General features: G+C 45.5%; 1 protein-coding gene across 1 annotated transcript in view; it reads left to right on the top strand.

Moving 5' to 3' along the window:
- LOC126416112 (cadherin-99C) overlaps positions 1-22121 on the top strand; it is a 627926-nt gene that overhangs the window by 114431 nt on the left and 491374 nt on the right. The window lies entirely within an intron of this gene.

Below are 22121 nucleotides of genomic sequence, written 5' to 3'. Positions count from 1 at the left end.
TTTAATTATTATTAAATGCTGTTAATAATAAACTAAAGTTATTTTCTCAATAGCGTGTGTATTAGTCAACGATAATCGTAGACAAGCTGCAAACCGTATCTCTGGACGACGGAAGATTCGATTATGAAATATTACAAAGCGTAAAGTGTTACTTAAAGGCTATTTAACATTTCATTTCCAATCGGACAGAAATAATACAAAATCAGAAACAGTGCGGATAAGTAACAAAGTCGGAAACAGGAACAAGAAATAACAACTAACATCCAAAGACGTTATTAACTATCTAGTCTTCCGTAACTCAGCAACAAATGAGGGGTGGTTCACTGTGCAAAACGTCAACACTGATTATTATTATGAAAAGCCGAAATTTTGTCGCCGTTGCACTGAAAATGTTTGTGGCTGCTCCGTCTGATGTGTGGATATAACGAAAAGCCGGTCATATATAGTAGATAACAACATCAATATCTTACGTCAGAGAACTTGACGAGAGCAGATCGACGAAGGGCGGCTACAGGAGGCAAGCTGAAGCAAGTAGCTGCGCTCTGCAGACGATAATTATGGCACACCTGTATTGTCGCTATCGATGCTGCCGTCCTTTTGAGGGTTTCCACTGGAGTCGCCCGCCTTTCAGACACCGCGACAACCACTGTTCTCTAGCGCTGTGCAGGCTCTTTCCTCAGAAAGGATCACGTTTTCTAAAACAGACGTATTACCCACTGTCTCACACAGGGATCGGGAGGCAACTCTTTGTTAACTCCTGCCGGCCGGAGTGGCCGTGCGGTTCTAGGCGCTACAGTCTGGAGCCGAGCGACCGTTACGGTAGCAGGTTCGAATCCTGCCTCGGGCATGGATGTGTGTGATGTCCTTAGGTTAGTTAGGTTTAATTAGTTCTAAGTTCTAGGCGACTGATGACCTCAGAAGTTAAGTCGCATAGTGGTCAGAGCCATTTGAACCATTTGTAACCTAAGAGAATGTTAGCACCTACAGTTACATGTAACAAGTTCACAAGTCGCACGATGTTTAATTTATACTAACGTCATCTGTTTGCACCACTCAACTGAAAATAAGTCTGAAGAGAAAATTAAGAAATATTTGACTAAGTACTTCATAGTCTCGATTTGTAGCCGTAAGTAGCAACTTAACTCAAAGATTATTATCACGGTACTTGATGAAAGTGATTCGTGTATACTTTCTCCGGTTTTTGCGCGGACTTTTCCAGAAGTATGGTACGATTTGGCATTTTTCACATACGCAGACAATAATTGACGGAGATGGAAGAAGCGTTGAGTGACAGAAAAAATTGTGGGTACTGAACAGCCCCCGACATTTCAGTTCTTAGTTTGGTACTTGACCTACCCCACTTAGCAATCCATCAAGCCGCAAAACCCTATTGCTAAGTTACGTGTATACTGGAGCGTTAATTTATTTTGTAATGTAATTCTCAGATTTGGATAGGACAATGTAAAGCGCTCTTAAGAAACAGATTACCATAGTGTGAGAAATTTGTGATTAGCTGAATTGCCGACAGGCGCCAGTGTTTCTCTTACGTGCACCTTCCCCCCCCCCCCCCCCCTCCCACCCACCTGCGCCCTGCTGGAGAGGACTCCAGCACGCGGAGGGCGAGCTGAGACGGCAGATGTCGCCGACCGGCCCTGGAACAGTTGAGGTGTTTCCTCAAGTCTGAGAGAGACCTTAGGCGACAAAAGGACTTATCTACTATTCCTGCCTACCTCACGTACCTCTCTAACATCGCCAGCAGTATCACACTGGATCACCGTGGAAATCCTTGATGTACTGTTTGGATGCCTCGCAGCAAGCGCCATCATTACTCATTAGACAGTTATCTGACGTATAAAGAGAAGTGGGAAATGGCGAGTAATTTTCTTTACTGCAAAAAATAAATTAAGGGTGATTTGGACATATGTGGTAAGTTCCTAAGGGACCAAGTTGCTGAGGACCTCGGTCCCTAGGCTTACACACTACTTAATCTAACTGAAACTAACTTACACTAAGGACAACACACACACACACACATGCCCGAGGGAGGACTCGAACCTCCGGCGGGGGAGGAGGAGGAGTGGGGGGGGGGGGGGGCTCAGCTCAGACCGGGCGGCTACCCTGCGCGGCAAATTCAGAGTACTTCATCTGCATAATCTGTAAACTGGAGTTCTTAGAATGGAAATTAGAGGTTGAAGGTTGTCTCTGCACACAGCCAACTGTATTGCGATTTATTTTATCGGTAATTGCTGAATCTTTCGCAAAATTTTAGTTTGAGTTATTTAATTAATTTAATATTGATGGTTTGACAGATACCTTGTTCAAAGTTAAGAATTTTGCCCGCAATTGTAAGAATGTCGTGCAAAAAGTTTCCAGCAGCTACGGTGGGTGTCCACTAAGTGTGAACGCGCGTAAATGCCAGATAATGCGCGTAGGTAGGGAAACAAATTCCACAGTATCGGATCACAGGGTCGCTGTAACTGTGTATAGTGCACTACAGGGACTGAATATACAGCTTTCACAAGCTGCGACATGGCCGCGAATTGAACAGTGATACGATTATAGAACAAATTTATCACCAGCAAAAAATTGTGACCATAGACCTGAAATAAAGAAAATTTATGTACGGAGATGTGAGGAAGTGACGCGCTCTGGGGTGGAACGGACAAAATCCACCTAGACAGGGCTCGTTTAACAAAGCTTTTGGTTGGTTGGTTGATTTGTGGGAGGGACCAAACTACGAGGACATCTGTCCCATCGGATTAGGAAAGGATGGGGAAAGACGTCGGCCGTGCCCTTTCAAAGGGACCATCCCGGCATTTGCGTGAAGCGATTTAGAGAAATCACGAAAAACCTAAATCAGGATGGCCAGACGCGGGTTTGAACCGACGTCTCCCAAATGCCAGTCCAGTGTGCTAAACACTGCGCCTCCTCCCTCGGTAACAAAGCTTTCGTAACACGTTTGTCAGAGAGTGTACCAGTTGCAACTGTGTTATTTACTGAAGTGCACGGAAACTGAGCTTGCAGAATGCACCTTCAACATGTACGCTATTTTTTTCACTCTGTTCCAACATCGATTGACTATGTAGCCTTACGGATGTGTTAAGACCGAAGTCAGTAACATATTGGACAAATAAAAAAAGCCAAATGACTGAAACACACTATCATTTCGGCTCTACTTGTTGCAATCTTTGCTACACTTGGCAGCCGTATGGTATGTGCATGCAACTCGGTTGGATAAACTAATCTACAAACGCATTGTTATTGTAATTCTACAGTGAAGCCGATAGAGATAACGGAAGAGTTTTGAAGAAGAAAGGCATGAGCTCTCTTGTTAACATTGCACGGTGTTACGCCAGATAACTGTTCTGGTTATCAAACTGTGTCTGAAGCTAGAAAGAAAATGAGGCGCTACAGTCTGGAACCGCGCGACCGCTACGGTCGCAGGTTCGAATCCTGCCTCGGGCATGGGTGTCTGTGATGTCCTTAGGTTAGTTAGGTTCAAGTAGTTCCAAGTTCTAGGATACTGATGACCTCAGAAGTGCACAGAGTCATTTGAACCATTTTTTTTAACTGTGGGTAAAGCGAAATAGCGTTGTACTCATTAATTACATAATTCCAGAAAGCGGCCTAAAATCATTTTAGTCCCAATTTTCGTTTCCGCTTGTTGCTATTAAAAACATGTATGCATGTGACAAGCATCAATAGAAGTAATCAGTGATGAAGGCAGACATGTACAAAAATATTAAAAGGCATAGTTGTTCGCATAATGTGCGGACTTGGTATTCGTGTAATTTGATTTGAAACGGTGGCTGTTTTTTAAAGCTCCGAAATCAAACGACGATGACAGATCGTAGTTCCTCAACAGGAGTGACGTCGGGTGATCCAGGTGTTAGGCAAGTAGCTTCAAGTTATAGCGAGGGTGTTAACTGAACCTTCCGGCACAGTCCGGAGCAGCGATGTGAGGGCACGTGTTAGATGACGAGAGTGTTGAGGAGAGAGATGTTGCCGAACATTGGTGTACAGGTGACACGGCATCGCCTTCCAGCCCTACACAGAGTCTTCCCGTACGAGGGTAGCACCACCGGCCGGTGGCGCCGGCCGCTCACAGCGAGTGTCGCCGTCGCGGCTCGCGTCGGCCAGCACGAGGACCACGCGCAGGTGCTCAGCCGACTCCAGCGGCAGAAAGCGCTACGGAGCCGCCCGCGTGTCGGCCGCTCGTGGCAGTGGTGGAGGGGTGGAGCTGGCCGGCCCCCGGTGCGGCTGCGGCTGCGGCTCGCCAGGGAACGCCTCTGACCTGCTAACGGCGCGCCAGCCTCTCACTCTGTCAACAGAGCCGGCCGGCGTGCCCACTGCGTCCGCAGCAGGTTTGCGGCCCAGGGTGTCCGAATGGGAGCCGAAGTGGTAGGTGAAGTAAAGGGAAGCTGTCTGGTGGCCCGTTGGGAAGCCTGTGTTTCACATTCTGACTGTGCCCGAGGGAGGGCGCAGTGCGGCCACTCCAGGCTGCAGGTGGCCGCACGCCAACCGGCCTTCCTCGTCCTCATTGCGTGTCCAGTGACCGCCCCCGGTAGCTGAGTGGTCGCCGCCACAGTAGCTCAGCGTGTTCGGTCAGAGGGTTAGCAGCCCTCTGTAATAAAAAAACTGAGTTAATCGATCAACAACGAACTTCAATGCATGTCTTACGACGTCGCCCCGAGCAGATGCAACGAACAAAAGCGAACACAATGAGATAAAAAAAAGGGGGTCAGCGCGACAGACTGTCAATCCTAAGTGCCCGGGTTCGAGTCCCGGCTGGGTCGGAGATTTTCTCCGCTCAGGGACTGGGGGTTGTGTTGTCCTAATCATCTTCATTATTTCATTCCCATCGACGCGCAAGTCGCCGAAGTGGCTTCAAATCGAAAGACTTGCACCACGCGAGCGGTCTACCCGACGGGAGGCCCTCGTCACGCGACATATATAGCAGACCTTCGAAGTAACCATTTTTTTTTTTACTTGTACTGTGTGGGAAACAGAGTCCCAAATGCCGGGCACAGGCACGCACGTGACGATACGACTTGCTGTTTGCTGTATATGTAAGCTCGGTATCTGTGAGAGACGGAACAATCGGGTAAAAATGCTCGCCGAACGACACACAAAAGACGTAGAGGCTGTTGGCACCAGAGCAGCAGGATGTTCAGTGCGCGGCTGTGTGTTGTCGCGTCGGCAGCGACTGCACCCGATCCCTTCGTGGGACGGCGAGCCGTGTGCGGGCAGCACGGAAAATGTGCGTCGGTACACCGGACGGGAACCACCCAGTTCGGTGCTGGGCGTGTACTTGTCAGCCTTTAGAGAGATACAAACCGATTGAAATTTCGTGAGAAGATCCCGCCGCAACGCAAAACACCTGCCTTTTAACGATGTTCACTCCAAATCTTGTATCACTTCAGCGACACTCTCTCCCCTGCTTCGCGATAATACAAAACGTGCTGCCCTTTTTTGAACTTTCTCGATGTACTCCGTCAGCCGCATCTGGTAGGGATAACGCACCGCGCAGCACTATTCTAAAAGAGGACAGACAAGTCTTGTGTAGGCAGTTACATTTTCTAAGCGTCGTGCCAATAAAATGCAGTCTTTGGGTAGCTTTCTCCACAACATTTTGTATTTGTTCCTTCCAATTTAAGTTGTCCCAAGTATTTAGTTCAATTTACAGCCTTTAGATTTGACTCATTTATCGTGCACTGGAAGTTTAACGGATTTCTTTTCGCACTCATGTGGATGACGTCACACTATTCATTATTTAGGTTCAGTTGCCAATTTTTGCACCATACAGATATCTTTTCTAAATCGTTTTGCAATTTGTTTTGATCTTCTGATGACATACCAGTCGATAACGACAACTTCACGTGCAAACAACGTAAGAAAGCTGATCAGCTTATCTCCTAAATCGTTTGTATGAGCAACAAATAGCAGATGGCCTATAACACTTCCTTGCGGAACGCCAGAAATCACCCGTCAATTACTATGAACTGTGGCCTCTCTGACAGGAAATCACGAATCTAGTCAGATAACTGAGACGATATTCCATAAACACCCAATTTCACTACAAGCCACTTGTGTGTTACGGTGTCGAAAGCCTTTGGAGATGTAGAATTATGGAATCAATTTCAAATCCCTTGTCGACAGCACTCAACACTTCGTGTGAGTAAATAGCTATATGTGTTTCACAACAAAGATGTTTTCTAAATCCGTGTTGACTGTGTGTCAAATGGTTCAAATGGCTCTAAGCACTATGGAATTTAACATCTGAGGTCATCAGTCCCCTAGAACTTAGAACTACTTAAACCTGACTAACCTAAGGACATCACACACATCCATGCCCGAGGCAGGATTCGAACCTGCGACCGTAGCAGCAGTGCGGATCCAGGCTGAAGCCCCTAGAACCGCTCGGCCAGACTGTGTCTCAATAGACCGTTCTCTTCGAGGTAATTCATAATGTTCGAACATAATATACGTTCCAGAATCCTGCTGCATAATGACCTTAATGATGTAGGCCTGTAATGTAGTGGATTACTCCCGCTACTTATCTCGAATACGGGTGTGACCTGTGCAGCTTGCCCGTCTTTGCGTACAGATCTTTTGTAGAACGAACGGTTGTATACGATTGTTAATTATGGAGCTATTGCATCAGGAACCAAACTGGTATACAGTCTGTACCGGAAGACGCTTTTGTTAAGTGATTCAAGTGGGTTCACTACTCCTGGGATATCTATTTCTACGTTGTTCATATTGGCAGCTGTTCTTGGTTCGAATTCGGGAATATTTATTTCGTCTTTTTGGTGAAGGAAGAATTTCGGAGGGCTGTGTTTAGTAAGACGTCGCTCGAGTGACACCGCCTCGTCTAGACCTTGGTGAGGTGAGTTGGAGAGATGGGCGGAGCTGGAGAGAGGTGGGTGGGGAGTTGTGGTGAGGTGCGGGGCCAGGCAGCCGCAGCCCGAGGCGCTCCCACGGGGCTCGGTGTCGCTGCGACAGGCCAGGCCGCGTGTTCGTCGCCCGTGACGGCGCCCCGTCTGCCGGCCACGGCGCCGCCCCCACTCGTCTCAGCTGCCGCTCTTCCACTCGCAGCCTTCCCACCTCCTCCGAGTTCCGCCAGCCGCATTATTTTCCGACCGATCGCATCATCGCAGTACACCTGGAGCACTGAAACAGCCGACTGCACAGATACTTGTTGCACTCCGTTCATCGTAAGAATAAACCTCATGTTAACAAACACAGATGCGATGATTGGTCAGAAGCCGTACCACTCGTTCACTCATGAATGTAGATCCTACTTACGAATTAGATGTATTATTACTAAGTTATGTTAAATGAAACTTTAAGATGTTCAAATCTGTTAACAGCTATCAACGTTTTTCTTAATCACGCTTTAGCTAAGTAGTTTTTATTTAAAAAATCTTGTACAGTCAGAGCCTCCGCACTGTCGTGCTTTGATTGGCGCGCTCTTAATACGCTGCATGAAAATGACTGAGGTTGCTTCATTATCCGTAGTAAAACACGCGTGTGGAACACGGCTAGGAAGTGACGAGAAATAGCTAGTTCTTAACGTTTTGCACAAATTGACAGAGATAGTCGGCTTTGAAGTTTTCCTAGGCATTGTATTACATGTAGTTTAGATACAAGCACCAACTAATTGCACAGCGGAATCGGTAGCGCTATGTATTGATAATTTATTGCAATTCGTGGTTCACTGCTTCAAGTCTCTCACGAATCATTTTCTTCTCGTTCAATTGGAAATACTTACATCTCGTAATTGTAAAATTCATCATCATTTGTTATGAATATGCACGTCTTCTTGTTTTTAATCAAGCATTGCACGCGAAATTGATGTTTCCATTTTAAATATAAATTCTTAATTTTTAATATTTTATGAAGGGCTTTTATAAAGGTCGCTTAAATTAGGAAAACATAAACAATTTAACATTTTAAGGGAAAAATGAAAAACTAAATACTCTTTATACGACAGATGTATGTAAGGGTCATAAAAACATGAAAAACAATCATTTTCACAGCATCGGGCTCACCATACAAAAGCTGTATTTTTGCATTTCCCACTGTATCATTAACAATGTGAACCCAGAAGAACTGATCTGGAACCAATTCAAGGAATTTGGCCCGAGAAATAACAAGACTGTTAATCTGCCAGACGTTATGGAACTAAAGCACGCAGCTTTTTCACCCGTCGCTGCCGAACGCTGGCGGGACATTCAAAGGCACGTCATAAAAAAAAGACCTGATAGGCTTCGTGGATTTTGCTGTTGAATGACTCGTTATCAACGTAGCAGATGACAGTTCGAGAACTGACATGTGTTTCTCGGATTCGGATAAGGAAGGAGCTAAGAGATAACCAGACGACTGACTGTAATTATTATCTTCAGTGCCTTCAGTATTCAACCGTACGGTGAAGTCCCCGCAGTACGCTTTTGCATGACACAAAGCTCGCCCAGAAAAATTATCCTGCGTTTAAGGGATTTTCAGAACTCTTGTTTGTAATTAGCATACTGTGTCAGGTGGGAACGAGAGCGTTTTATGCTTTCTGTCTGCTCACCTAAGAAGGGCGCGGTAGTGCTACAGTCTTGCCGAATATTATTTGATTCTCTTAAAAAATTAAATGACAATCGAAGCTATATTGTTTCTTTCCTCTTTTTACGTCTGAACGGAAACTGTTCACATCGTTGCAGGTTAGTTGGACCGCTGGCTGGCCAGTGCTATGCAAGTTTAATCCGCCGGTTGTTCCGCATTATCGCTCAGTCTATGTGCGTGTAACATAGCGTACAATGTATCCTTATGATCCTAGTTGACTGTACTGGTCACCGCTTGGTTTCCGCTCCACGTCAAACGAAATCCAATGAAATCCAAGCAAACGCGAAAGAATACACGGCGTAATGTTTACATCAGGTTTATTCTTATGATGAACAGAGTAGGCCTATAGCACAGTGTGGAGAGAATGACAGATGAGAGACGACCTGAGAACATGCAGAACTACGTGTCGGAAGGAAGCAGAGAGTAGGCAAGCGACTGGAGCCCTGCGTCACGTGGGCCGCCAGCACCTAGGATGTGCGCTGTGCGAGTGAGAGCGCAAATACGCTTCGCGTACGTCGGCGGAAGTGCCCGACCATTACCGACGATGGTGGCGGCCGCGTGAGCTGGGCTCGAGTGAGCCACGCGGGTTTCACGCGCCTACACTCACTTCCCTACATGCTGCGAATTTACAACCTGTGCACGCGCGTTGCGTTTTGCTTAGCGCCAGGCTTGTGCAAAATTTATGTCAATGACGAATAACGAATACAGATACAAACTGCTATTCGCTATTATTCGAAACACTATTCACTTAGACGAATAAAAACACTTGTTCAACATCTGTGAATTAAATACTGTTAAGGATAATAGATAAATCTGAGATGCAACTGCATTTATAGCTGCAGCTCTTCGTCATTTATTCAACGAATGCACTTTTCGTTTCTTTTAAATTAGTTTTCAGAACAACTATTTTTGTTGAAATGTCTCATCGAAAACTTTATTCGATTTACGGAGATTTACCGCTGTTGCACTAAAGAAAATACTTCCTGTACATGCAGTCCACCTCAGAATTCCACTTTCATCATGAGTTCGATATATGGCTTTTAGCTGATAATCTTATTTGCAAATAATTTATTTTGATTCCACTTCACTTCTCAAATCAGATGCGTATAAATTCTTCTTTTTCAATCATAATGTCATTAGAAACAAGTGACCCGATTTCTTTGACATTTCTTTGGCTATTATTTGTCTCAAGTCTGTTGTAAGCCTTCCTTGCTCATGGACAGACATAGAGATGAACTGCTTGGTTTTAAATCGTTGGTAAGGATTTGTTGCAATAATTAAGGTTAGTAGAGAAAGACGGAAAACGTCTTCCACTCGTCTCTTAACACTTTCACAGTACACAAGTTGCTAGTGTGTTGTGTTATTATGATCTCCGTTATATACTCGAACCCAGTGGCTCTTCCGAAATCTGTGAATTTCGAAGCTCTGCGTAATTGCGTAGATAGATGTCCGATCAAAAAACTATTCCATATTCTAACGGCAAGCTCACCCGTAAACACGTTGGATGGTTCTGGACGTCCAGCAGCAACCCATAAACGTTTTAGGAGACCTTAGAAGATTTTTAGGTTTAAAGGCTGGTGATGTTAATCGTCAGGAACCACTGAGTTCTTGCTTGGTTCACTCACTTTGTAGCACTCCAACCACGCGTGCCGTAATTATACTAAGCAGACACACATATCCGACAGTGTTAGCAATCTAAGAAAGGTTTTGAAGACTGAGAGTTTTTGTCGGCTGCGTTCTCATCGTTGGCTGCTTACGCAGAGTTCCTGCGTCATATTACCTGTGGGAGGGGAGACGTGTTGGCGGGTACAAAGAGACATGAAGGGCGCCGTTTCTGTAGTGTGGTAGGGCTGTAAAGCACGAGACGGGCCTTCTGCGGCAGCCAATAAAGAAATGGCGTGCTTGGTAGCTGCGCAGTTGCGACAGCCAGCGACTGCCAGCGGTGAGCAGTCAGTCTCGTAGGTAACTTCCGTGGCTGCCTTTAGAGTCCGTGCACGTTTCGAAGCAGCCAGACCTTCCTTGGGTCGTGAAATAAATTTCATGACCACTTTCGACACCTTGCAGTAATTGGGGGAGGGAGGGGGGGCGGTTCGTGTTCTAGAAGGACGTACAATATGTCTTCAAATACATAGCCATCTCTTTCTGGCACATTATTTTGTAGAACACAGCACATATTTGTTATGGCAATTGTAAATTAATCTCGGACGTCTATTGGGCGATGAAAAATTCTCCTTTCTACGTTTATTTGCCAGAGTGTATTCTATAATAAAGTATTCTATAGTAATGTATTCTATAAACCGCCAGTCAGAGACAGCCGATTTTTAAAGCTTCTTTTCTTGTTTAAAAATGAAGATGAACAGTCAAAAAAGCCACCGTTGTCCAAGAGAGCTATTCTCGAAAATTAATTTTCTTGTTTGTTAAGCACCTTCCTGCATAAAAGCGCATTAAATATTCGACATCAAACGGTTCGTTTCCGACAATGATGTACAGCATCGGTACTCTCTTGTTTGGTATGAAGCATTTCTCCAATATTTGTAAATTTTTGCCAACGAGATTTTCATGCAAAACTGGTTGCATAGAAAAGATGAGTCACTATATTTTCCGTATGATCTGAACATCTATGTAAGTGAACTTATAATCCACAGCGCATAAAGCAAGTAAAACGACGGAAAATAATTTTTATAGTTATAATAAAGTACGTTTGTTATGAAAAAGAAAACAGAACATATTCCGTGTCCATTCGATCGTCTTATCTGTAACGGTGGTGTGCCTTTTATTATAGGTGAAAAAAGCGATAATAACACAGAAAATCGTTGTAGCAGCCGGGGATCGAACACTAAGCCTAAGTTTTGCAGCCTTTAACTTGAGCCACTGAGGTGCAAAGACATATTTCACGACAAATATTTAAAAAGTTATTTAAATAATAGAAAATGCACTGAACCAAGGGAACAAATGCTAATTTTGTACAAGAAGTAAACAAATAAAATAGAGTGGTATTAAATGTTATTTGTTTTGTAATTTACAGATAATTTATTGGCGAATAAATTTGTTTGAATGACCTTATCTGAATAATTATCCATTATGTTCTCAAATAATACCGATTCTTTTCACCATTACACCTTACACTTCCTTTATCTTTCTGTTCATGTTTTCAAATGTAACGATTCCTGTTAGCTCACTTGTTTGTTTCACTCACAAAACCCTCCAATTTAGCTGAACTGAAGCTTTTTCGTTAATTTCAAACGAAGTTGACAATTATAGTCTTGTCAGACTGTCAACATTTTTTTAAATTTGTTCTGATCAAAATATGTCTGTTAGTGCGATTTTAGCAGCTGACTGAAAGTGAGCATTAATTCATCAGCTACTATTTCACATAAACATGCAGTTCCACAACTGAAACAATGTTATTGAGCATTCAATATCCGGTTGTCACTTTAGTTTTCGTTATATTGTGCTGAATCTCAGCTATACAAGACACACCTTCTCCATAGAAATAGTGAAAAATCGACGGCTAGAGACGAATTCTAATTCTAAATGTTTTTGAACGCTTGCCGGCCCATTAGTGCTGCCAGGTCGTGTCGAAGCTGTATAGCTAGAGCCCGTGCTTCCTTGCCCGCACGGAAAGGCCACGCGGCTGCTGGCCGTCACGCGGCGAGTGAGAGCCGCGTGCATAGCGAGTGATAGAGGCGAGCGCCACCCACGCGGATTCGCCACGCGGTTGCAATGCCAGGGGTGTGTAGACGGGCGGACTGAGGGGGCGGCGGAATGCCTGTGTGTAGGACGGAGTGGCACACGCGGTAGATCGACGCGTGAGCACCCAGTTTCTGCGCAACCATCGTGTCCGAAACAACCGTGGCTGCGGCGAATCAGGTGACTCTGCGCACCCAAAGTCCCGTCTCCTCTCGCGTTCCTTTTCGTCCGGACGCAAACCGCACAGAGCGCTCCTCCGCGGATACGGCCGTGCCAGACAGAGGCAACCGGCACTCAGGTCCACGCCTGCGACACGCAGCCCCTAGCCTTGTGCTTTCCATATCGCCGTGACTCACCGAAATTCTGCAAGTTTAAAGCGGAATGGTAAACTGTTAGGTATAAAAACTCTCTCGCCTGCATCACTTGTCGTTAAAATTTCCGCTTCTATAATGTTACCTTGGAGAGAAGTAATTTTAAGCCTCTCTGAGCGAGGGTTTCTGTGGAGCGAGATAATGCATGACGCTCTCGGTCACATTACGTGGCTCCTCGCTTTCGGAAGGCGTTTCCAAAGTGCGAGTCGAAGGCTGGTGTCCTCGAGCTGCAGCAAGTCTCGCGCCCCACTATATTGGCTGGATTTTTGAGACCACATAGCCTACTCCTCAGTCTTTTAGCCGGTCTGGCGGATTCGGAGAGACTCGACTGTCTTCTAGGCGTCTATTCTTAAACAAAGCGAAATCAAAATCTCCGAGGAAGCTTAATAAATTCGCTTTTCCTGACAAAGAATATAAACAAAACTTGGCAAAAGAGGCAAAGCAATGGCATTAAGTTTATAATGCACAAAGCGGAATAACTAAATCCGTACGCCCTAGCCAAAAAAGTCCATTCTTAATTTTTATTGGTAAAGATACTATTGCGGCGCTTAGTTCTGTCACTGACATAAACATCCAAAAATACATCTGTCGCTGAGATAAAAAAAACCGTCAGACTTCTATTGGTTCTTCAATGTACTACGAAACTAATAGCGCCATCTATTCGGTTTTTTTTTTGTGTTTTACGCTCTTATGATTAAAGCCTAACTACTACACTGAGCGGACGATTTGAGATAAAACTGTAAATTACGGAGTCGTTTTTTTTGTGTGTGTTCCTATTTTGAAGAAATAAAGCCTGTACATTGTCCGAACTTAGGCTCAAGTTAGCTTTGAAAACTCGTTGAGAATTTGCCTAGTAGCTTTTGAGACAGACGCAGTGGTTTTGCCGTTTTGTTATTACTGCCTCACAGAGTAAGACTAGCCGCCAGTTTGAATGTGTCCGTCGCTGTTGTCCGACACAACGCGGTGTGCGCCGCGCCCGGGCGGTGGCTGCGCGCCCTGCTGTCACGCCTCTTCTTACTGAACAAACCCGGGCTCGCTGACGCACAGCACTCGCCGGGCAAAGTGCCGAAGCAGGGTCGGATGCCGACTTTCGAATGCGTTGTACGCTTTCTGCGGTGGCCAAGTAATCTCTAACGCCAGCCTTCGGAAATGATGAAACACCAGCTGCAGCCCAGAGGCCCTGCGACTTGCCACCTCAACCCCAAGCTGGTGCGACTGACTCCTGCACTTCGCCCAGCTCCAGACTCGTCCACACCCAGCCTGTCACGGCGTAAAGTCGGCAACGAGAGGCAAGAGATGGCTGTGGGACGACGTCAGCCAATGGCACGCTGACCGGCCCCTCTCCAGGACGACAGCGCTATAGCAGCGGCCTCTGTGGGAAGAGGATGTAAGAGCCGCGACCAGTCGAACAGCAGCCTCGAGACTAGCGACTTGCGTAGAAGCGTCAGAGCTCACTACTTCGCTTGAACCCTCAATGTATCAGATTTTGGAATTGTTATACTGAAGAAACTTCATCATTTCGTATGTCGCCCTTTGCTTCCAACAGATCCGTGTAAAACAAAGTTAACTATTGCAACTGGTCAATAGTAATAAAACTCATTAATACGATTTGGTTGAATGTTGTCTAGCGATCCTAGAAAGCAGGTTTTCTAGACAGCCCATCTTTGACGATTAGGCAGGATTTAACACAGGCCTTACAGCGAATCAGAATCGGCAGCAGAATGTAGGCATTCAAACTGGACATTCCTCTCTCCTGTATACAGTTCTCGCGTAAGGTACTGGCTTCTGCTGCAGGCCTTGTTTCTAAAGTTACCCCCCGCCTTGGGACACGGCCGACTGAGCGGCCTCGGAGGGAGGCAGAGAGAGCGCGGGGGCGGCAGTGGAGCGTGCTCGCCTTTCCGGGAGCGACTTTCACCACCTCGTGGGATCCACGTGCAACTCGAATCTGAAGCGCCGTCCATCCGGATGTGAGTGCAGCGGGCGCCCTGCAGCGCGCCGCAGGAGCCACGGTGTTAAGTTAGGCTAGGCGTACACCTGAGAGTTCATCCACTGTCAGACAGATTTCACGAGTCGTGTGAACAGCTCGCCAGCAGTGACCGGGAATGAGGCGAGACCTCAGTCACGGCGCTCTGGCGTCTAGGCGTCGACCTCCGTCTCTCGATAGCTGCATCCCCGCAGCTCTGAGACAACAAACACTATGCCCGCATTATCGGGAGAGTCGAGAGTACTCTGAGGCTGCTGAGCGGCCATATTGCGATCCAGATTTGTGCCGTGTTTCACAGTTCGTACACTACTGCATCTCGATAGTATGTTTTGCCGTACCCATGCGCATATTAAATAAAACTACCCACGAGACCTCGTGTTTCAGCTACAATATGTAGCCCTAAATGTTCTGAGCGAAAAAATCGAACATCACGAGCAGGTAGCGTATTTCGGAATCTCTAGACTTGAAAACCCGTGGAAATCTTCGACTAGTTAGCGAAACGTTCTGCGTCGCAAGGTTCGAACATGGCCATTGCTTAATTTTGAATAAAAATCACCACCACCAATGGTGGCTTCCGGCGTAAGAAGTCACCTTCGTTCTGTCAGAGGCCTGCCACATATACTTGTTGGTCACAATAGTTTGATAGCGCGAATCTACAACCTGATCATAGGAAAGTTCATTCTTGAGTAGCGGCAGGTAAAAATTTCAGAATTAGTCTAAATACTGCACTGCCTACCGTGGACAAGAAATAGTGGAGTTTCGCAGAACCTGGTACGTTGTGAGTGATTATGTGGGCTTCAAACTGTTGCAACCACTCGAACCATTCCTCTCGGTTTTGATTAAACTGGCGAAAAGACGGTATGACACTCAGAGCTACAGTAGGTGTAGTTTGTGGTTCTGGGGGGTCCGGAGCGTTGGCCAGTTGCTGCTGCACCGTATTTAGCAGGGTTGATATTTGTTGGCTCTGGAACTGAAACAGCTGCATTAGCTGCGTTGCATGTAACGCTTGCAGCTGTGGGGCCTGACCAGGGAGTGCGATAGGTGGGGTGGGCATAGTGGAAGAAACAAATGCAGACAATAAGTAAAAAAGCAAACAAAATTTCTGCAACGCCCACCTGAAAACACTGATCAGCAAAAAACACTGTAAGAGATACTGTTAAAACAAGTAAACACGCCCCTGCAAACAAAAGACAAGACAGAATTAAGGCGCCAGCAAAACACTAAAGCCCACAAAAAAGGAAACCAGAGAATCAGTGGTGGCTGTCACTGTGGGATCCGTTGACCTCCTTGCCGTCAGTGTTTTTCCCGCCTACTCGTCGAATATGGGGTGGCTAGGAAATCTGCTTTCTCGGATCGCTATACAAAAATTCGAGCAAATCATATTAATCAAGTTTATTACAAAAGGAAATGATTATAATGCCTAACTTCGTGAGATATAGATGTGCCGCGAACAAAGGGTGACAGACAAACAAGTAATCTCTCCAGTATATACAGATCGTAATACAAGAGAAGTAATATAATTCCTAAGTCTTTGCTATAGAAGGGTCTATTCTTGATGCCACTGTGGAAGTCGGCGAACTGCCGGTCTTCAGCTGGGCCACGGCCACGCCGCGGGGCGCGGCGCTTTTTAAGTCCTCTTCGTGTTGAGGGCGCTGCCGTCGTGTTGTCGTCCTAGAGAGGGGTGGCTCCGCGTGCGATCGGCTGACGTCTTCTCCGTAGCCCTCTCTACTCTAACATCCCCGACCGGGGTGCCGGCGCTTGACTTTAAGCCGGACCAGCATTAAAGGTACATAATGTGTATCCGCGGGACATGTGGTCCATAATTGAAAAAAGTGTCATGATGATCCCTCCATTGGCAAAACATTTCGGGCTAATCCCCCCATTCGAATCTCCGGAAGCGGACTTTCAAGGGGAAGGTGACCTTGAGAATGAAAACTAAGGGAAGTAACGTTCTGCGAGTCGGGGCATGGGACATCAGAAGTCTGAACGTCGTAGGGAAGCTAGAAAATCTGAAAAGCGAAATGCTAATGCTCAATCTATATACAGTGGGGATCAGTGAAGTTAAATGGAAAGAAGACTAAGATTTCTGGTGAGACGAGTATAGGGTAGTATCAGCAGCAGCAGAATAAGGGGAGGAAGGTTCGTTATGAATAGGAAGGTGGGCCAGAGAGTGTGTTACTGTGAACATTTCAGTGATAGGGTTGTTCTCAGCAGAATAGAGAACAATAATTACTCAGGTCTGGTGAGCAAGATGTATGAGACAGGCGAAATTCCCTCAGACTTCAAGAAGAATATAATAATTCCAATACCAAATAAAGCAGGTGTTGACAGATGTGAAAATTACAGAACTATCAGTTTAATAAGTCACAGCTGCAAAATACTAACGCGAATTCTTTACAGACGAATGAAAAAACTGGTAGAAGCCGACCTCGGGGAAGATCAGTTTGGATTCCGTAGAAATGTTGGAACACGTGAGGCAATACTAACCTTACGACTTATCTTAGCAGAAAGATTAAGAAAAGGCAAACCTACGTTTCTAGCATTTGTAGACTTAGAGAAAGCTTTTGACAATGTTAACTGGAATACTCTTTCAAATTCTGAAGGTGGCAGGGGTAAAATACAGGGAGCGAAAGACTATTTACTTTTTGTACAGAAACCAGATGGCAGGGACATGAAAGGGAAGCAGTGGTTGGGAAGGGAGTGAGACAGGGTTGTAGCCTCTCCCCGATGCTATTCAATCTGTATATTGAACAAGCAGTAAAGGAAACAAAGGAAAAGTTCGGAGTAGGTATTAAAATCCATGGAGAAGAAATAAAAGCTTTGAGGTTCGCCGATGACATTGTAATTCTGTCAGAGACAGCAAAGGACTTGGAAAATCAGTTGAACGGAATGGACAGTGTCTTGAAAGGAGGATATAAGATGAACATCAACAAAAGTAAAACGAGGATAATGGAATGTAGTCGAATTAAGTCGGGTGATGCAGAGGGAATTAGATTAGGAAATGAGACACTTAAAGTAGTAAAGGAGTTTTGCTATTTGGGGAGCAAAATAACTGATGATGGTCGAAATAGAGAGGACATAAAATGTAGACTGGCAATGGCAAATAAAGCGTTTCTGAAGAAGAGAAATTTGTTAACATCGAGTATAGATTTAAGTGTCAGGAAGTCGTTTCTGACAGTATTTGTATGGAGTGTAACCATGTATGGAAGTGAAACATGGACGATAAATAGTTTGGACAAGAAGAGAATAGAAGCTTTCGAAGTGTGGTGCTACAGAAGAATGCTGAAGATTAGATGGGTAGATCACATAACTAATGAGGAGGTATTGAATAGAATTGGGGAGAATAGGAGTTTGTGGCACAACTTGACAAGAAGAAGGGATCGGTTGATAGGACGTGTTCTGAGGCATCAAGGGATCACCAATTTAGTACTGGAGGTCAGCGTGGAGGGTAAAAATCGTAGAGGGAGACCAAGAGATGAATACACTAAGCAGTATCAGAAGGATGTAGGCTGCAGTAGGTACTGGGAGATGATGAGGCTTGCTCAGGATAGAGTAGCATGGAGAGCTGCATCAAACCAGTCTCAGGACTGAAGACCACAACAACAACAATTACTCAGGTGTACACTCCAACGTCGCAAGAAGATGAAGAGGTAGGAAAAGTGTACGAGGATATTGAACGGGTAACTCAGTACCTATAGGGAGATGAAAATCTAATAGTCATGGAGATGGGAGTGCGGTTGTAGGGGAAGGAGTAGTAGAAAGGGTCACGGGAGAATGTAGGATTGGTCGTAGGAATGAGAGAGGAGAAAGACTTAATTGAGTGCTACAACAAATCTGAGTTAGCATAGCGAATACTCTGCTCAAGCGGAGGAAGTAAAATTGTAAAAGGCCGGGGGATACGGGAAGATTTAAGTTGTATCATCATGATCAGGCAGTGATTCCGAAACTCGAAGGCATAGCCAGGAGCAAATACAGATTCAGATCACAATTTAGTAATGACGAAGAGTGGGCTGATGTTTAAGAGACTAGTCAGGAAGACTGAATGTGCAAAGAAGTGGGATAAGAAACTATTAAGAAATGAAGGGAGACGTTTGAAGTTCTCTGAGGCTATAGATACTGAGATACTGAATAAGCTAGTAAACAGTTCAACTGAAGAGGAATGGACAACTCAAAAAATGGGTAGTCACAGAACTTGGAAAGAAAAACATAGGTACAAATAAGGTAACTGCAAAGAAACCTTGTGCAATATAAGAAATACTTCAGTTGGTCGACGAAAGAAGAAAGTACAAAAATGTGCAGAATAATTCAGAAATACAGAAATGGAAGCCCCTTAGACTGAAATAAATAGGAAGTGACTATGGGAGAGACTGAGTGAGCGTATAGAAAAGTCAAAACAACCTCTGGTGAAATTAAAAGCAACGGCCGTAAGTAAGAGCACAATGAGAATTCCACTATTAAATGCACAGGAGTGAGCCGATAGGTAGCAAGAGTACGTTGAAGGCCTCTATGAGGGTGAGGGCTTGTCTAATGACGTCATAGAAGAAGAAACAGAAGTCAACAGGGAAGAGGTAGGTGTCCAGCATGAGAGTCAGAATTTAAGAGAGCTATGGACGACTTATGATCAAATAAGGCAGAAGGGATAGATAACGTTCCATCACAATTTCTATACTCTTTGGGTGAAGTAGCAACAACACGACTATTCACTTTGATGTGTGGAATGTACGAGAGTGGCGATATACAATCAGACCTTCGGAAAAACATCATCCACACCATTCCGAAAATTGCAAAAGTCGACGAATACGAGAACTATCGCACAATCAACTTAATAGTTCAAGAGTCCAAGTTGCTGAAAAGAATAATATACAGAAGAATGAAAAAGAAAATTGAAGATGTGTACAAAATATGGATTGTGAGTAAACCGGAAAAAGAGAAAAGGTAATGAGAAGAAGCAGAAATGAGAATACCGAGAAACTTAACATCGGAATTTGTCATCACGAAGTAGGTGAAGTTCAGAAGTCCTGCTGTGTAGGCAGCAAAATAACTGGTGACAGTCGGAGCAAGGAGAACGTAAAAAGCAGACTAACTCCGACAAAAGGGCATCTAGACTGGCAATATTTGGTCCAGTTCTAAAGAGCATTTCTTCCATTTTCGTCGCCGCCGTTCTCGTAAATTTTCGATATTGTTGTGGGTTTCCCATCACAAGTTGTACAGTGAGATTCTTGCCTGCTCCGAAATCATCCGGCCGCCAAATCCTTTCTCTTTCCCAACACGAAGACCGTCGTTTACGTTTTTTCTTTGCCACTGAAAGTAGTGAAAGTGCGCTTGCAGCCCGGTGCTCTTCCGTCGCGGACTGAACTGCTACAGAAAAAACTCACGGAGAGTGTCTCTCCGCTCTCACATACACCCTCAACCTGCTTGCGACACCTGCTCTCGCAAGACCCTCCTTCTGTAGAAAATACTCGCATTGTAAATAATTCTGAGAGTAGCAAGCTGTCTGGGAGTAGCAAATTGTGACGTGTACCTTGGAGAGTGCGGCCGGCCCACGGCGCTAGGCGGCGACACGACTACTGCTGCGGTGCTGCGAGGCGGCGCGGCGCGGCGTGTCCTTGCGGTGGGCGCGCTGCGCAGAGCGGCTTGCGACACCCACCTGGCGGCCGACTGCCTGGCATTTGCCGGCGCAGCCGCAGCCACGGCCACAGGCAGCTGTGTTCGCTGCCTGCTGTAGGGCTACACTTCATCGGGGACGCCGCTCCTCTCCTCTACTGCTGTGGAAACTTTCCTATCGACGTAACCGTTCGGTTTCGGGCTGTAGTGTACTGCCCGAGGAGGGGGACGCAGGAGGAGGTAATCGAGATTGTCCGACGGGACATTAACGAGGAGCGCCAAGTCGTTAGATGGCGAGTAAATATCTGGCAAAGGGAATGGGAGTTAAGCGTAAAGGGCCTAGAGTGTTCTTCTCGGACATTAGGGAACGTTTGAGAGTGAGCCGTATCAATCCCGGCCGGGGTTCGGTTCACTTTCTGACAGGTCACGGCCCTCACCCTGCGCCCTTACGCAGCGTAGGCCGCAGCCAGAGTGCTGGTGCCTGTACGTGTGGGGAACACGGAGCCCCAGAACACATACGTTTTCACCGTCGCCGATAGAGAGCGGCACACCACACACCGACGCGGTACAACAGTGACATGATACGGCCAACAAGAGACAGAGACCAATTGGAAATAGTAAATAAAGTAGCTGATGATGTCTCGAGGACATTACATGACGAGTACAGACAGACACGGCCTTATAACAGAACACTGCAACACACACGAAGCATCTAAGACAGCAGTTCCAATTCGTGCACCGACACATACAGCAGTACCGGAACACACACTCACTCAGACAGCAAACACTTTCACCGACGCGTACCACAGACAATCTTACACAACGTCTAAAATAATTAAACTCTTTCAGTATAAACAGTGTAATCCAATCAACCCTATAAACGAGACTTCCTGGCATATTAAAACTGTGTGCCGGACCGAGACTCGAACTCGGGACCTTTGCCTTTCGCGGACAAGTGTTCTACTCAGATGGTACCGCAGCAGTAGTCGTGTCGCCGCCTAGCGCCGTGGGCCGGCCGCGAAAGGCAAAGGTCCCGAGTTCGAGTCTCGGCCCGGCACAGAATCTGCCAGGAAGTTTCATATCAGCGCTCACTCCGCTGCAGAGTGAAAATCTCATTCTGGAACCCCGTAAACCTTTTCTAGCTTAAATATAAACAGCAGACATATCCACACTCCGGTCATTACATCGCTGTTGGGTGTAACATTTGTAACTGAACACTTAGTATATGAGCAACATAACACATAATCAAGACACATAATATAGAAACTGAAGGTTAGTTAATAACCCCAAGAAATATCATACTTTACAGTCACACACCACTGCCCTTTCCACAGTGTTTTTGTTAATAGTGTTTGGAAGTATTAATCCGTAATTAAACTGTAGCGAAACGGAAGTAGTTCCGAGGCTTTCGGACTAGGGTGTGTCAGATAGAGTAACATTTCTCTCTCTCTCTCTCTCTCCGGGCTGGGGATTTTCTCTGCCTGGGGACTGGATGCTCGTGTTGTCCTCATTTCATCATCAACATTATCATCATTCGTGACAACGGCTAGATTAGACTGTGTAAAGATCGGGACTTTGTATGGGCGCTGAGGGACGCGCAGCTGAGCGCTCGACAAACCGAACATCAGCATCATCTCTCTCTCTCTGACTATCCAAGTCTTTCTTATCATCTCTCATCATATCTTCTTAAAATCTGAATATTTTTTGTATTTTTTCTTTCAGTTTCTAATGCATTTTTAATTTATTATTACTTCCATTGTAATTGCTGAAAACAATAATTGCTGTTTGCAGTACGGAATATGTTTCGTAATCTACATGAAAACCTGTAAAATGAACGACCTGTTATAAAATGTAAGGCA

The sequence above is a fragment of the Schistocerca serialis genome, chromosome 8 (assembly GCF_023864345.2).
Source record: "Schistocerca serialis cubense isolate TAMUIC-IGC-003099 chromosome 8, iqSchSeri2.2, whole genome shotgun sequence".
NCBI lineage: Eukaryota > Metazoa > Arthropoda > Insecta > Orthoptera > Acrididae > Schistocerca > Schistocerca serialis.
The sequence above is the reverse complement of the archived record's forward strand: the minus strand, read 5'-3'. Positions and strand labels throughout refer to the sequence as shown.